This window comes from Giraffa tippelskirchi, chromosome 9 (genome assembly GCF_054371585.1).
Source record: "Giraffa tippelskirchi isolate mGirTip1 chromosome 9, T2T-mGirTip1v1.2.pri, whole genome shotgun sequence".
Lineage (NCBI taxonomy): Eukaryota > Metazoa > Chordata > Mammalia > Artiodactyla > Giraffidae > Giraffa > Giraffa tippelskirchi.
In genome coordinates this window covers 78,855,809-78,871,952 of record NC_137283.1, presented here as the reverse complement: position 1 = coordinate 78,871,952, position 16,144 = coordinate 78,855,809, and positions in this window count along the sequence as shown.

Sequence of the window (16,144 nt, the reverse complement as noted above, 5' to 3'; positions counted from 1 at the left end):
TTCACCGTGCTTGTTCATTCTTCTCCTGAGACCAGTGAGAAGCTTTATGATCATTACGGTGAACTATTTATTGAATAGACTGTTTATCTCTGTTTTATTTAATATATTTTCTGAGGTTTTGCTTTGTTACTTTATTCAGAACATATTCCTCTCTCGCTTGTCATGTTGCTTAGTTCTCTGTGTTTATACCTATGTAACAGGTAAATCATTTAGATCTTGGAGCAGTGGTGTATATAGGAGATGTCCCTGGGGCACCCGCAGCATGCTTTCATCTGGCTACCAGTTAAATACTCCAGGAGAGTCCCCTATATGGACTGAATACATACTTCTCTTGCAGTGGACTGACTCCTGTTGGTTTACTGGTAGATAGGGCTGAACTCTCTTTTGATAAGCTGCAGGGCCCTGCCTTATGTGGATACTGTGGACAATTCATGGACTAGATCAACTCCCAGCACTGCTGACTTAAGGCCCAACAGCATGCAGCTGATCCAGGCCCACTGGTTGATAGGGCTGAATTCTAGTGTTACAGGCCAGAGAAGTGCTTCCAAAATGGCACTTGATAGTGCCAATATTAGCACAGCAGAACACGATTCTAAAAATAGTCCTGCAACATCTCCCTAGGGAGGAGTCCTGCTGTCTCCTGCCTTTCAGGAAGACTCCCCTGGATTACTGAGAATGTCTGACCCAAGTACCTTATAAACTACTGACTCTGCAGTGGGATTCAGAACATGTGAGATTTTGCATTCATCCTTTAAAAATGGAATTTCTATTTCCTATATCACTCTGGCTCACCTGAGTGAAAACTCTGATGGTTTCAAAGCTCAGCTTTTAAGGATTTCATGCTTGGTGAAGAACTCCAGCTGGAGAGATCCACAGTTCTCCTCAGAGAGAAACTAATATTAAAAAAAAAAAATTATTTATTTTTTTAATTGGTGGAAAATTGCTTTACAGCTTTGTGTTGATTCCTGTCATACAATAATGCAAATCAGTCACATTCATATATGTGTGTGTATATATACATATATATATATATGTATATATATGCATATACATATATCACTTCACTCCTGAGTCATCCTCCCCTCTGCTTATCCCAACTCTCTAGGTTATCATAGAGTACCAGGCTGGACTGCATGTATTATTTGTTTAGAAACTTTCCACATAAACTGCCTATTTTACAAATGACAGTGGATATATGTCAAAGCTACTTTCTCAATCTGTCCCACTTTCCCCTTCCCCTGCTGTGTCCCTAGGTCCATTCTCTATTAGGCTCATCAGTAGCATTTTTCTAGATTCCACACATATGCTTCAATATACAATACTTGTTTTTTGTTTTTATCTTTTTGGCCTACTTCACTCTATATAAGAATCTCTAGACTCATTCACCTCACTGCAACTGACTCAAATTTGCTCCTTTTTATGGCAGAGTAATGTTCTATTGTATAAATACAGCACAAATTCTTTATTCATTAGTCTGTTGATGGAAATATAGTTAGCTTTAATGTCCAGGCTATTGTAAATAGTGCTGCAATGAACACTGGGGTACATATGTCTTTTACACTTATGGTTTTCTCAGGGCATATGCCCAATAGTGGGGTTGTTAGGTCATATGATAAACCCTAAAGGTGGTTCCCTGGTGGTTCAGTGGTAAAGAATCTGCCTGCTAGTGCAGGAGACCTAAAAGACTGCACAACAGTCTCATATATCTCAAGTTAATTGACTCTGACCGACTATTTTTGACTCATTCTTCCCCTTAAGAAAGGGATCTGTGTCTGGGAAGGATCAAATTCCCACACGCCTGATGAAAGTCCTTCAGAAGGCCAAACTGAGTGAGACAGCTAAAAGGACTGGACCCAGGAGCCTCTCGCGGAACAAACCCTATGTCCCCCTTCTTTCCTAGTTTCACCTGCCAGCAATCTCACTTCTTTTCAGCTGCAGGTCACCAAAAAGATGATCCACTGAAGTACTGGGATTTCTTCACCTATTTTTGTTCAATCCCTGGGTCAGGAAGAGCCCCTGGAAGAGGGCATGGCACCCCACTCCAGTATTCACTCTGGAGAATCCCATGGACAGAGGAGCCTGGAGGACTAGAGTTCATATGGTAGCAAAAAGTAGCACATGACTGAAGTGATTTAGCATGTATGAATGATTGATCTATATCTAGTTTTTTAAGGACTATCCACAGTGCTTTCAATATTGAATTTACAATCTGTTTACATTCTCACCAACAGTGCAAGAAGTTCCCCTGTTCTGCACATCATCTCCAGCATTCATTATTTGTAGATTTTTTTTTTATGATAACTATTCTGACTGATGTGAAATGATACCTCTTTGTAGTTTTGATTTACATTTCTCTGATAATGGACAATATGGAGCACCTTTTCATGTGTTTATTGTCCATCTACATGTCTTCTTTGGAGAAATATTTGTTTGGGTCTTCTGCCCACATTTTGATTGGGTTGCTTTACTGATACTGACCTGTATGCATTGCTTGTATATTTTGGAGTGGAACTTTTTGTCAGTTCCTTAATTTGTAATTATTTTCTCTCATTTGGAGGATTGCCTTTCATCTTGTTTATAGTTTAAAGTTCAGTTCAGTTGCTCAGTTGTATCCAAGTCTTTGTGACCCCATGGACTGCAGCATGCCAGGCTTCCCTGTCCATCACCAACTCCTGGAGTTTACCCAAACTCATGTCCATTGAGTCAGTGATGCCATCCAACCATCTCATTCTCTGTCGTCCCCTTCTCCTCCTGCCTTCAATCTTTTCCAGCATCAGAGTCTTTTCCAATAAGTCAGTCCTTAGCATCAGGTGGAGAAAGTATTGGAGTATCAGCTTCAGCATCAGTCCTTCCAATGAATATTCAAGACTGATTTCCTTTAGGTTGGACAGGTTGGATGACCTTGCTCTCCAAGGGACTCCCAAGAATCTTCTCCAACACCACAGTTCAAAAGCATCAAGTTTTTGACACTCAGCTTTCTTTATAGTCCACCTCTCCCATCCATACATGACTACTGGAAAAACCATAGCTTTGACTAAACGGACCTTTGTCAACAAAGTAATGTCTATGCTTTTTAATATGTTGTCTAGGTTGGTCATAACTTTTCTTTCAAGGAGCAAGCGTCTTTTAATTTATTGGCTGCAATCACCATCTGCAGTGATTTTGGAGCCCAAAATGAATAAATAAATAAAGTCTATCACTGTTTCCACTGTTTCCCCATCTATCTGCCATAAAGTGATGGGATTGGATGCCATTATCTTAGTTTTCTGAATGTTGAGCTTTAAGCCAACTTTTTCACTCTCCTTTTTCACTTTTCATCAAGAGGCTCTTTAGTTCTTCTTTGCTTTCTGCCATAAGGGTGGTGTCATCTGCATATCTGAGGTTATTGATATTTCTCCCAGCAATCTTGATTCCAACTTGTGCTTCACCAAGTCCAGCATTTCCCATGATGTACTCTGCATATAAGTTAAATAAGCAGGGTAACAATATACAGACTTGACATACTCCTTTCCCAATTTGGAACCAGTCTTCTGTTCTATGTCCAGTATATATATAGTTTACACTGCTGTGCAAAAGTTTTTAAGTTTAATTGGACCCCATTTGTTTATTTTTGTTTTCATTTCCATTAATCTAGTAGTGGGGTCAGAGAGAAACTTGCTGCAATTTATGTCAAAGAGTGTCCTTCTTAAATTTTCCTCTAAAGGTTTCATAATTTCTGGGCTTCCATTTAAATCTTTAATCCATTTTGAGTTTATTTTTGTGGATGATGTTAGAAAGTGTTCTAATTTCTTTTTTTTTTTTTTTACATTTATCTCTCAAGTTTTCCCTGCACCACTTACTGAAGAGTCTGTCTCTTCCGCATCGTATGGTTTTACTCTTCTGTCAAAGATAAGTTGCCCATAAATGTCTGGGTTTATCTCTGCACTTTCTATCTCATTCCATTGCTCTATATTTCCTTTTTCTTTGCCAGTACCATACTGTCTTGATGACTATAGCTTTGTAGTATAATTTGAAGTCATTCACGTTGATTTTTCCAGCTGTTTTTGTTTATCAAGGTTGTTTTGACTCTTCCAGTCTTCTGTGTTTCCATACAAATTGTGATATTTTTTGTTGTAGATCTGTGAAAAATGTCATTGATAATTTGATAGGAATTACGCTGACTTTGTACATTGCTTTGGGTAGTATAATAATTTTGATAATATTGAGTCTTCATATCCAAAAAGAGGCTATAATCTGAATTTTCATTGTTAGTGTATAGGAATGCAGGATATTTCTGTATATTAATTTTATAACCTGTGACTTTGACTTTACTAAATTCATTGATTAGCTCTAGTAGTTTCTTGGTTGCATTTATAGTTTTTTTGTTTGTTTGTTTTTAATGTATAGTATCACATCATCTGCAAACACTGGGAGTTTCATTTCTTCTTTTTCAATCAGTATTCCTTTTATTTATTTTTCTTCTCTGATCAACTTGATCAAGACTTCCAAAGCTGTGTTGAATAAACACCCCTGCCTTGCTTCTGATCTTAGAGGAAAGGCTTTCAGGTTTTAGATGCTGAGAATGATACTTGCTGCAGGTGTGTCATGAAAGTGAAATTGTTGGTGGTTCAGTCATGTCTGACTCTTTGCGACCCAATGGACTCTACGTAGCCCACTAGGTTCCTCTGTTCATGGGATTCTCCAAGCAAGCATATTGGAGTGGGTTGCCATTCCCTTCTCCAGGGGATCTTCCTGACTCAGGGATTGAACACAGGTCTGCTACATTGCAGGCAGACTCTTTACCATCTGAGCCGCATGGTCTTTATTATATCGGGGTAGGTTCCTTCTATACTGATTTTCTGACGTTTGCTATTTCTTTTAATCATAAATGGCTATTGAATCTTTTTGAAGCTTTCTCTGAATCTATTGAGATGATCATGTTTCTCTTTATTTTTTTAATTAAATTAGTATATTTTAATTGGAGGTTACTTTACAATATTGTGGTGGTTTTGCCATGCATTGACATGAATAAGCTATGTGTGTCCATGTGTCCTCCCCATCCTGAACCCCCTCCCCACCTCCTTCCCCATCCCATTCCTCTGGGTTTTGCCAGTGCGCTGGCTTTGAGTGTCCTGTTTCATGCATCAAACTTGGACTGGTCATCTATTTTACATTTGGTAATACGCATGTTTCAATGCTATTCTCTCAAATCATCCCATCCTCCCCTTCTTCCACAGAGTCCAAAAGTCTCTTCTTTATATCTATGTCTCTTTTGCTGCCTTGTATATTGGGTAGTCATTACCATCTTTCTAAATTCCATATGTATGCCTTAATATGATGTATTGGTATTTTTCTTTCTGACCATATAATTTTTATTTTTCAATTTGTTAATATAGTTATTGTATCAATTGCTTTTTGTATACTGAAGAATCCTTGCATCCCTGGGATAAACCCCAGTTGATCAAGGTGTATGAATCTTTTAATATGTTATTGGATTCTGTTTGATAGTACTTTAATGAGGATTTTGCATCTATGTGCATCAGTGATATTGGCCTATAATTTTCTGTTTTTTGTGACATCTTTTTTCTGGTTTTGGTATCAGGGTGATAGTAGCTTCATAAAATGAGTTTGGGAGTTTTCCTGTGGCAATTTCTTGAACAGCTTGAGACTATAGGTGTTAAATTTTCTCTGAATTTTTGATAGAATTCACCTGTGAAGACATCTGGTCCTGGGCTTTTGTTTGTTTGAAGATTTTTTATCACAATTTCAATTTTAGTGCTTATGATTGTTCTGTTCATATTTTTTGTTTATTTTTCAGTCTGGAATGTTTTAATTTTACTAATTTGTCCATTTTTTCCAGATTGTCCATTTTATTGGCATATAGTTGCTGGTAGTAGTCTCATAATTCTTTGTATTTCTGTGTTCTCTGTTGTAATTTACACTTTTTCATTTATAATTTTATTTTATTAACTTGAATATTGTCTTTATTATTTTTTTTTCCTTAATGAGTCTGGCTAATATTTTGTCAGTTTTGTTTATCTTCTCAAAGAAGAACTTTAATTTTCATTGTTCTTCATTATTGTTTCTTTCATTTTTTAAAAATTTGTTTCTCCTATGATCTTTATTATTTGTTTCCTTCTACTAACTTTGATTTTTTTTTTGTTCTTTTTTTCTAGTTGCTTTAGGTTTAAGATTAAGTTGCTTACTTGCTGCTTCTCTTGTTTCTTGAGATAGGCTTATATTCATATAAAAAAATTCCCTTTTATCACTGCATTTACTGCATCCTAAAGATTTTGTATTTTTTTCTCTCATTTGTTTCTAGATATTTTTTGATTCCCATTTTGATTTATTCAGTGATTTCTTGGCTATTTAGAAGCATATTATTTAGGCTCAACATCTTTTTTGTTTTTGTTTTTCTTTTTCTTTTGCACTTTCCCCCCATGTAATTGATATTTGATCTTATAGCAATGTCGTCCAAAAAAATCTTAATACAATTTCAGTTTTCTTAAATTTAACAAGGCTTGATTCGTGACCCAAAATATGATCTACCCTGGAGAATGTTTCATGTGCACTTGAGAAAAGTATATTTTGCTGTTTTGAGGTGGAATATCCTATAGACGGTAGTTAGATGTCTAATGTGTCAGTTAAGTATTGTGTTTCCTTGTTAATTTTCTGTTTGGATTACCTATTGGTTTGAGTGTGGTGTTAAAATCTCCCACTATTTTTGTGTTACAATTGATTTCCCCTTTTATAGTTTTAGCATATAGGGAAATTTCCTTCCGTGTCTCTTGTAATAGTCTTTATTTTGAAGTCTGTTTTATCTGATATGAGTATTGCTACTCCCACAATCTTTACGTTTGTATTTGCATGGGTTATCTTTTTCCAGTCCCTCATTTTCAGCCTGTATGTGTCTCTAGGAATAAGGTGGGTCTCTTGTAGATAGCATATATAGTGGTCATGCATTTGAATAAATTTACTCAGTTTTTTCTTTTAATTGGTGCATATAATCAACTTATATTTAAGGTAATTATTGATATATATGATCTTATTTTCATTTACTTTATGATTTGGGTTTGCTTTTATAAGTCTTTCATTTCTCCCATGTTTCCTGTCTAGAGAAGTTTCAATAGCATTTGTTGTTGAGTTGGTTTGGTCTTGATGAATTCCCTTAGCTTATGATTGTTTATAAAACTTTTGATTTCTCTGTCAAATCTGAATGAGATCCTTGTTGTCTGGTGTAATCTTGGTTGTAGTTTTTTTTTTTTTTTTCCATCGCTCTAAGTTTATCCTGCCACTTCCTTCTGGCCTACAGAGTGTCTGCTGAAATATCACCTGCTAACCTTACTGGGATTTCCTTGTAAGTTACTTGTTGCTTTTCCTTTGCTTCTTTTAATATTTTTATTTGTATTTCATTTTCGTTAGTTTGATTAATACGTGTTTTGATGTGTTTCTTTTTCAGTTTATCCTATTTGGGATTCTCTAGTCTTCCTAGATTCTGGTGGCTATTTCCTTTCCCATGGTAGAGAAGTTTTCAAGTATAATCCCCTCAAATATTTTCTCATACACTTTCTTTTTTTCTTGTTCTTCTTCTTCTGAGACTCCTATAATTTGAATGTCGGTACACTTAAATTGTCCCAGAGGTCTCTGAGACTGTCCTCATTTATTTTCATTCTTTTCCTCTCTATTCTTTTCTGCTTCAGTTATATCCACTATTCTATCCTCCATCTCACTTTTCCCATGTCCTTTCTTCTGCCTCGGTTATTCTACTGTTGGTTTCGTCTAAAGTGTCTTTTATTTCAGTACTGTGTTGTTCACTGTTGATTGCCTGTTCTTTATTTTGTCTTGGTCCTAGTTAAATGTTTCTTTTATCTTCTCAATCTGTAGACTATCAATTTCCTTTTCATTTGTTTTATCTGGTGTCATTTGTTTTACTAAGCTCCTTCATCTGCTGCATGTTTCTCTTTTTATTTCATTTGTTTCACCGTGTTTGAGGTTTCCTTTCCACAGGCTGCAAAGTCATAGTTCCTCTTATTTGTGGAATCTTCCTTCAGTGTGTGAGGTTGGGAAAAAAAAAAAGGAAAGACAGACAAAACCCAGGACAAATGGTAAACACAGCATTAATCAGACGGGAACACACAAAAAAACTCACAAATTCACACTCACAAGAAGAAAAAAAAAAAGACAAAGAAATAGTAAAACAAGGAACCATAAAAGAAGAGAGTAATCAAACCAGTAAAGGAACCCATAAATGAATACAAACACTAAAAGCTAGAGTATCAAAAATACAAAAACTAAAGCATGGGGAAAAATGCGATATAATGAAAAGGTGTTGTAGAAACTGGAAAAAAATTAAATATATTTATTTAAAAATGAAAAACTAAGAAAGGGAAAAAAGTAAGTACAAAATAAAAATTAAAGTGTTAATAAAAAGGAACAGCAATGGAACAAGACAAAAATTTATATATATATATATATATATATATATATATATATATATATATACAGTTAGGCTTCCCCGATGGCTTGGATGATAAAGAATCTGCCTACAATGCAGGAGACTCAGGTTTGATACCTGGGTCCGGAACAGTCCCTGGAGAAGGGAATGGCAACCCACTGCAGTGTTGTTGCCAGGAGAATTCCATGGGCAGAGGAACCTGGTGGGCTTAACTCCATGGGGTTATAAAGAGTTGGACATGACTGAGTGACTAACACTTTCATTTTTATATTTAGAATGTTAATAAGAACAATATTGTCCAGTGACATGGGTTGTCCATGTCACACAGTGTACCTCTGTAAATCTGCCTACACAGAAAGCCCTGCAATATTACTCAGAGGGTCTCTGGGCCTGCTGTGGGCATTGTGAGATCAGCTCCTACTCAGATCTGGCCTTATTCCAGCTTGTTCTTGCTTACAGTTCCACAATTGCCTCCAAAGTCCATAGTCTTAAGCTAATTGCAGAGATTTAATCCCTTGCACCTGCTGCTGTGGGAGTGAGTTCTCTTCGTCCTCTTTGGTCCCACAGCCTCTGGTGTTCTGCTTTGGTTGTGGTCCAGCCTCTGCTTTATAGGCCACACTTCAGCATCTGTTCCTCATCAGACAACAGGGGGTGGATGATGAGCCTTATTAAGGCTCACTTACTCAGTCAGTCCGGGGAGAGAGAGGTATATGACGTCCACCAACTGGGGTGTGCGAGTAGTACCTGCAGCAGTAGAGACTAGCTGTATGTTGCTACAGTCTGAGGCTGGTAGTACACTCTCCCAGAGGAATTGGCCCCTAGTCATGGGTCTCTAGGAAGAGCCAATCTGCATAGGCTCCCAGGAAGGTGTCAGCAGTAATCTGTGACTGTTCACAGCTTGGTGGCTGCTGCAGTGGCCATCACGTCCAAATCTGTGGTTGCAGACCCCGGCCCCACCTCTTGGGGCCAGCCTTGGCAATGGCAGCTTTGCAGGCATACCCACCTCTGGGGTCTTAGACTGCAGCCAGCTTGTCTTACCTATGGCACTCATGAAGACAAAGTCCTGTAGTCTCAGAGGACCACTCAGAAGCACTCAGAGTTATAGGGTCTATGGCGTTAGGGGGTCTCCACAGAAATGATTTCTGGCAGGCCCAGGCTTTTCCATGTGCTCCCTTGGCTATGTTGTACTTGCTCCCTCAGAGCATCTTCACAGTAGTCTGCCCCAGTCATCTTCCATGGGGTCCAATCCCAGAAGCCTGAGCCTCAGCACCCAGCCTGCACTCTCCACAGTGGGCGTGCAGCCACTTGGCTGGGAAGTGCTGATTGGCACTGATCTCTGTGCCAAATTCTCTCCACCTTGTCTCCCACACATTTGCTATGCTCCCCTCTGAGGTTCTAAAGCTCCCTGCTTTCCCTGCCAATGCAGGGATTTCTGAGTGTGCAGAAGCTTTTGCTTCTCACAGCTCCCTCCCTGATTGCAAGACCCGTTCCATTTTCTTTGTTTCCTTATTTTCTTATTGCCTTTTCCCTACCACTTTATGTGGTGTTTAGTTTGCCTTTTTCGAACTCTGAGGTCTTCTGCCGGTGTTTAGCAGATGTTCTATAAGAGTCGTTCCACATGCAGATGTATTTTTGATGTACTTGGGAGAAAAATGATGTCCATGTCTTACTCCTCCACCATCTTCAACCCCTCCGGACCCTACTTTATAATATGCCTCCTGTTTGCTCCACCATGTAAGTGGATCTGGATTCATCCAACTTTCATATTTTAGACTAGCAATTTGCCTACCAATTTTGTTTTTTGTTTTTTTTTTGATGAGTGCAAGAAAAGTAATTCATTTTCAGTTAGTGTAGGTTTTTCTTATCCTAATTATCAGTGTGACCACGTGCAGACTTTTGTTATGCTGTGTGTGAAAACAGAAGTCACAATAATGCTTTTTTAATACTTCCCCTTATACTGTATAAATCTTATTAGTGGTTTGTGTCTATTAGGGGTGTGTCTTCCATTTAAGGAAAATCTATTATAATGTGCCAATAAAAATATTTTAACAATGGTTTTCTTTTATTGAGAAATAAAAAAAAATATTAGCAACCTTAATTGTTGGTAGCTTCCTATAATATTACTAAGTTTTCACTTTTATTATTATTTTTGTCTTTATGGATATTCTCCTGCATTCATATTTATTCATACCCTTATGTGTCTTAGAATATTTCTACTTTATTCAAATTACAGGTGACTAAATAATAAATTTCAAGAAGATTCCATTTTGATAAATCTATGGAGCAATAGATCGGGAGCATTAAATAGAGTGAAGAGAATTGTGTCCTTTTCCATTGGGAGATTTTTACCCTTCAGTAACATATTAGAAATGCATGTTTTAGAAAAGGAAGCAAACTATACTGTACTTTCCTCCCAAAAGACACATTTCTCAGCCATGAAGAATTTTCTTCTTGGCAAAGATGTTTTTTGCAAATGGAAAGCTCATGAGTTTAATTTACTTAGTATTATTCCTGATACAAATAAAAATTGGTACACAGAATTTTAAGTTGCATTGTAACAATAAGCCACTCACTTCACAGGAAGATGCTATTTGGTCAGGAGAGGTCATATTTTTCCACAACCTTTTCCAATATGTTTTATTAGAATTTAAAATAAGCTAAAAACATTGCTGAAATTATCTAAAAATATATATGAAGTAGAAGTGCCCAGTATAAAGCTTTTTTCCATTTCAGGCTGGAAGTTTTGTAAAAAAATCAGTACAAAATTTTTCTATTTTTGACCAGTGCACTTAAAATATTAATATCTACTTCTCATTTCTGGAATATTCAGTGATCCTTCACCTAACAAAATAAGGCATGACTTTATTTAATAAGGAAAGACAATATATTTAAAGAAGTATCAGAAAATCTTATGGTTGAATAATCATTGTGAGACTTGGGACACAAGAGCTTCTAACAATCTTTTTTGTTTGTTTGTTTTGCTTTGTTTCAGTCACCTGCCATGTTAAAATAAATACGTATAGGTAAATATATTTAATTAATTTAATTATATAATAACCAAACACATTAAGTATATATATCCTGCTAACTTATTCTATTCCTCTACTCATTGTTTATGTATTCAAACTTTAATAAAGTGCTTAAAACTATCAAAACTGTAATATATCTTCATGGATTATTCTTTTGAGATTTTTACCACTAGAAGAAAATAGGACCAGAGAAGTGTCCTGAAAATGAGTCTTAGGCTTTTCTTAATATTATGAAGAAATGTAAATTTATAGAGCTGCCATGACAACACCTTAACTCTCCAGAGCTCAAGAACCGACAACTATACATCACGAAAGAACCATCAGCCAGTATACCCCATGGAAGTCATTATAAAGCTCACACTTGCAGTCCACATTTATCACCAAAGAAATCAGTTGCAAAATGCTTAAATAACTCAGAGTCAGAGTTTTTCAACATAACACCAATAGTGGAAATGGAATGAAGCATAGATAAAAATTTGAAGAATTTATACAATCTCATGTTAACACAAGAATATCTTGAAGTGAACCAAATACCAAGAATGTCCTGGCACTTGGGACTAAGAAAAAGTCCATATTAAATAAATAAGTCCTCAAGTAATGGAAATTTCAATCTTATTAGTTTTTAACTCTTATTTCAGAAAAGCACGGGGATGTTTTTTCTGATATAAAATTTCCAATGTTAATAAAATTATTTACCTGAAAAGAGAATTATTATTTTCAGTATGTAAGCTTATTCCCATTATAAAAAATTCATTCCAAATAAAACTTAGGAAGTTTCAGTGACTTTATGAAGAAAGCATATTCAAAAGTGAAAACACTGTTTTTAATCTATTTTAAAAATGTCATTTACAAGGTGGAGCTAATTCCATAAGATTAATTTCTTTTTTAACTCACTAAGGTAATAAGCTTTCTACACTTTTAGAGTAAAACGAGATATCAGAATAAATGAAACTATATAAAAGTTTTGAATTAATATAAATTAGAATCTAGCATTCTATTCATACTTCATCAAACAAGTGTAAATGTTGTAAATATTTTAGCTAGGCAAAAAATGCATGTTTTAAAAAAATATATTGTATTTGCATATGTATGCATACACAAGCTTTTCTACTACACCCAATAAAGGCTTAAGAAAGAACAACAACAACAACAACAACAAGAGATGAAGAAATTGGAAAACATAACCTTAATGAAATGTGATCACTGAATATGAAATATTAAACAAACTAGATAGAAGTAAAAGATAAAGTAAAAATAAAAGATCATCATAAAATCCAGCTTTTTTTTTTTTTTAAACATAATTGCTTGCTCAGAATCACATCTGGATCTTTGGAGAAAAAAAAAAACTGGGCATTTGTATTTCTCAAAATATTGCAAGATAATTCTAATGTGCATATAGATTTTAGAAAAGTGATTATAGGTTTTTCTATTATGTAATAGTTTTAGTGATGTGTAGGAAGATCCCCTGGAGAAGGGAAAGACTACCCACTCCAGTATTCTGGCCTGGAGAATTACAGTCCATGTGGTGGCAAAGAGTAAGACACGACTGAGCGACTTTCACTTTCACTTTAGTGATGTGTGTGTACTGTGTACTAAGTTGCTTCAGTTGTGTCTGACTTTTTGTGACCCTGTGGACCGGAGCCAGCCAGGCTCCTCTGTCCGTGGGATTCACCAGGCAAGAATACTGGAGTAGGCTGTCATGCCCTCCTCCAGGGGATGTTCCCAATTCAGGGATCAAATCAGCCTCTCTTGCAGCTCCTGCCTTGGCAGGAGAGTTTTTTATTACTAGTGCCACCTGGGAAGTCTTATTTTATCATTTTCTGTTGACCAATCATGATACAGTGGTATTAAAAGAAATAATAGTTACATAATTATAATAGCAAAAGATGTTTATCAGTTTTTATAATCAATATGCAGACAAAAAAATAAAAGATAATTACAATTTCAAGCCATAATGGAAACGTGCTTAACAATATAAAAATATTACATACAATTTGGGGGGCTAAGTAGAGTGATGTGATAAGTAGACTTGTAATGTGTTATGGCTAGAAACTGGACCCAGTTTCTAGCCTTAGAGCTGTAATGGCCTTAGAGTTGTTGTAGCCACTGCCCTTTGGGTTAATATCAAACTCTCATGAATTCTCATCACACTCAACATTTTTCAGTCAGTGACCTCAACTTTTAGGAATTTATTTCCTAAACCAATTCCTCACATAACTGGTTTAACATTGCAATAATCTTAATCTGTTATCCTTCTTGCCTCTGCCCACCAACAAAGCCCATTCTGACTCTTTATGGTCGCCTATAGAAAACTTCTCTGAGTAGTGCTGACTTATAGCTCACTGATGGTTCTATTTAAAAGATTACCACACAAATATTGTGCTGGGTATGCTATTGCAACTCCTTCTGCTGTTGTTGTGGCAGCATCTTTACCCATATTTACTTTAGCCCAACAGACTGAATTATGTGCTCTTACATGAGCTTGCACTTTAGCTAAGTGCAAAACTGCCAGTTTACACATATAACATAATGTATAATTAATAGTATACATATAGTAGATATGCCTTTGGAGCAGTTCATGACTTTCAAATGTTTCAGAAGAAACAGGGCTTTCTTACTTCTAGTGAAAATAAAATTTGAAATGGTCCCTATGTTTAGAAATTATTACATGCAATACTTTTACCTACCACTTAAGTTATTATTGAGATTCCAGGATATTATAAATGTCACTCTCTGGAAGCTAAGGATAATAACACTGCTGACATTTCCATAAAATATGATGCCCTAAATAGACCAACAGCAGCTGAACATTTATCATGGTCCAATTGGTTAGTTACCCAAGTGATAATGTAGAAAAACTGTCCAGAGAAGCCCAACAACTGGACTCAGGAAAAGAAAAATAAGATTGGAAATTCAACAATTGTTACTTTGATAAGAAGAGAAAGCTCTAGTTTAGATCAAATGACCCATACCGGAGACTAAATTTCCACTCCTAACATTTTACATGCATTAAACTATTAATCTTTTGACAAAATGATGGCCTTCACAAATCTATATTGTTAAGAAAACATTAAAAAGTCACAAAGTTGTCTAACTCACTTGTCCCAGTTTTCTGAAGTACAACTAAAGAATGTCTATTTGTACTGCCCCTTAACATTTTAATCTGATTAATAAACAATTAAAGGTCTGGCAAATGGATTTCATACAACTTTATCTATCTAATGGATACACATGCATGCACACACACACACACACACACACACACACACACACACACATATACATGTATTTTAGTCATGGTCTGTATGTTTTCAAACTGGACTGAAGTATTGCCTTGTAATCCATTCAAAAAAAAGAAAGAAAAAAACCTACCTGGGAAAGTCCTCTAGACTTCATTGTGATGGAGAGACCTATTTTATTGATTGGGTACAATTTTGTACAGACTATTTAACCTCACCTAGTCTTGCAACACTTTTACTGTGCTTCCTACCCTCAATTCTCCCACTTAGTCAAACTAGTTTTGTTAATTTTTAATTGTTAGTAATTGTTCATTTTCAATTGGCAACATTTTAAAAGCTCTCAGAATGCATTAGCAAAAACATTGTAGTTGGTCTTTCTAAATCTCAGAGCCAACCCTTCTGTAATTCATAAACTTGCCCTTTGAAATAGTCACAGGATGACCAGTGCACTTGGCTCCTGCTTCTTTTGACCAACAACCAATGGAAGGAAAGATATTCCAATATGTTAAATGTACTAATAGCATCAATTAAAAATATACATGTTTTTCTGAGCAATTTTTCCCAGTGCATTGTTGGGAGATGAAGTCCTTAAGCCTCACATCTTGCTACTGGGAGATTTTATTTATTAGAAAGGCACCTCCAGGAGGATCCTCTTTAAACTTCCTGGAAAGGCCCCTATCAGATTCTGCTAACTTAATTGTGCTGCCACACTCCGAGGAATTGGATTTTGAGCTCATATGACACACCAAAAGAACATAGAAAACCCCGACTAGATCCGCACATCATCTAGTGCCTGAAACTAAAGATTTCCTGGAGATGAAACAGATAACATATGCTGACAGTTTTCCCAAGATATACAGATAGACTTGTTGCAAGTTTGTCACCAAATTTTTGATGATGACAAAACACATCAGATGATCTTCAGTGATTATAACCTTGATAACATATGGACTTCAGATAAAAAAGTCTGAGAGTTTTCTCTCTTACCACCACCCACCATGTGCTCACATGTGACTTCAATAGAATTCAACTGTGCATTTTCCTTTGGGTGTCAGGAAGGTCTTTCCTGGCATTGAGGGACAAAAAATAACTGAAAACAGAAAGCCTGACTCTTTTTCTTTTTTAACTTATTTATATATATATGTGTGTGTGTGTATGCATTTAATTATTTTTAATTGAAGGATAATTGCTTTACAGAATTTTGTTGTTTTCTGTCAAACACCAACATGAATCAGCTATAGGTATACATATATCCCCTTCCTTTTGTACTTCCCTCCTGTCTCCCTTCCAATTCCATCCATTTAGGTTGATACAGAGCCCCTGTATGAGTTTCCTGAGACATAGAGCAAATTCCCGTTGACTATCTATTCTACAAAGGAAAATGTAAATTTCCATGTTACTCTCTCCATACATCTCACCCTCTCCTCCCCACTCCTCATGGC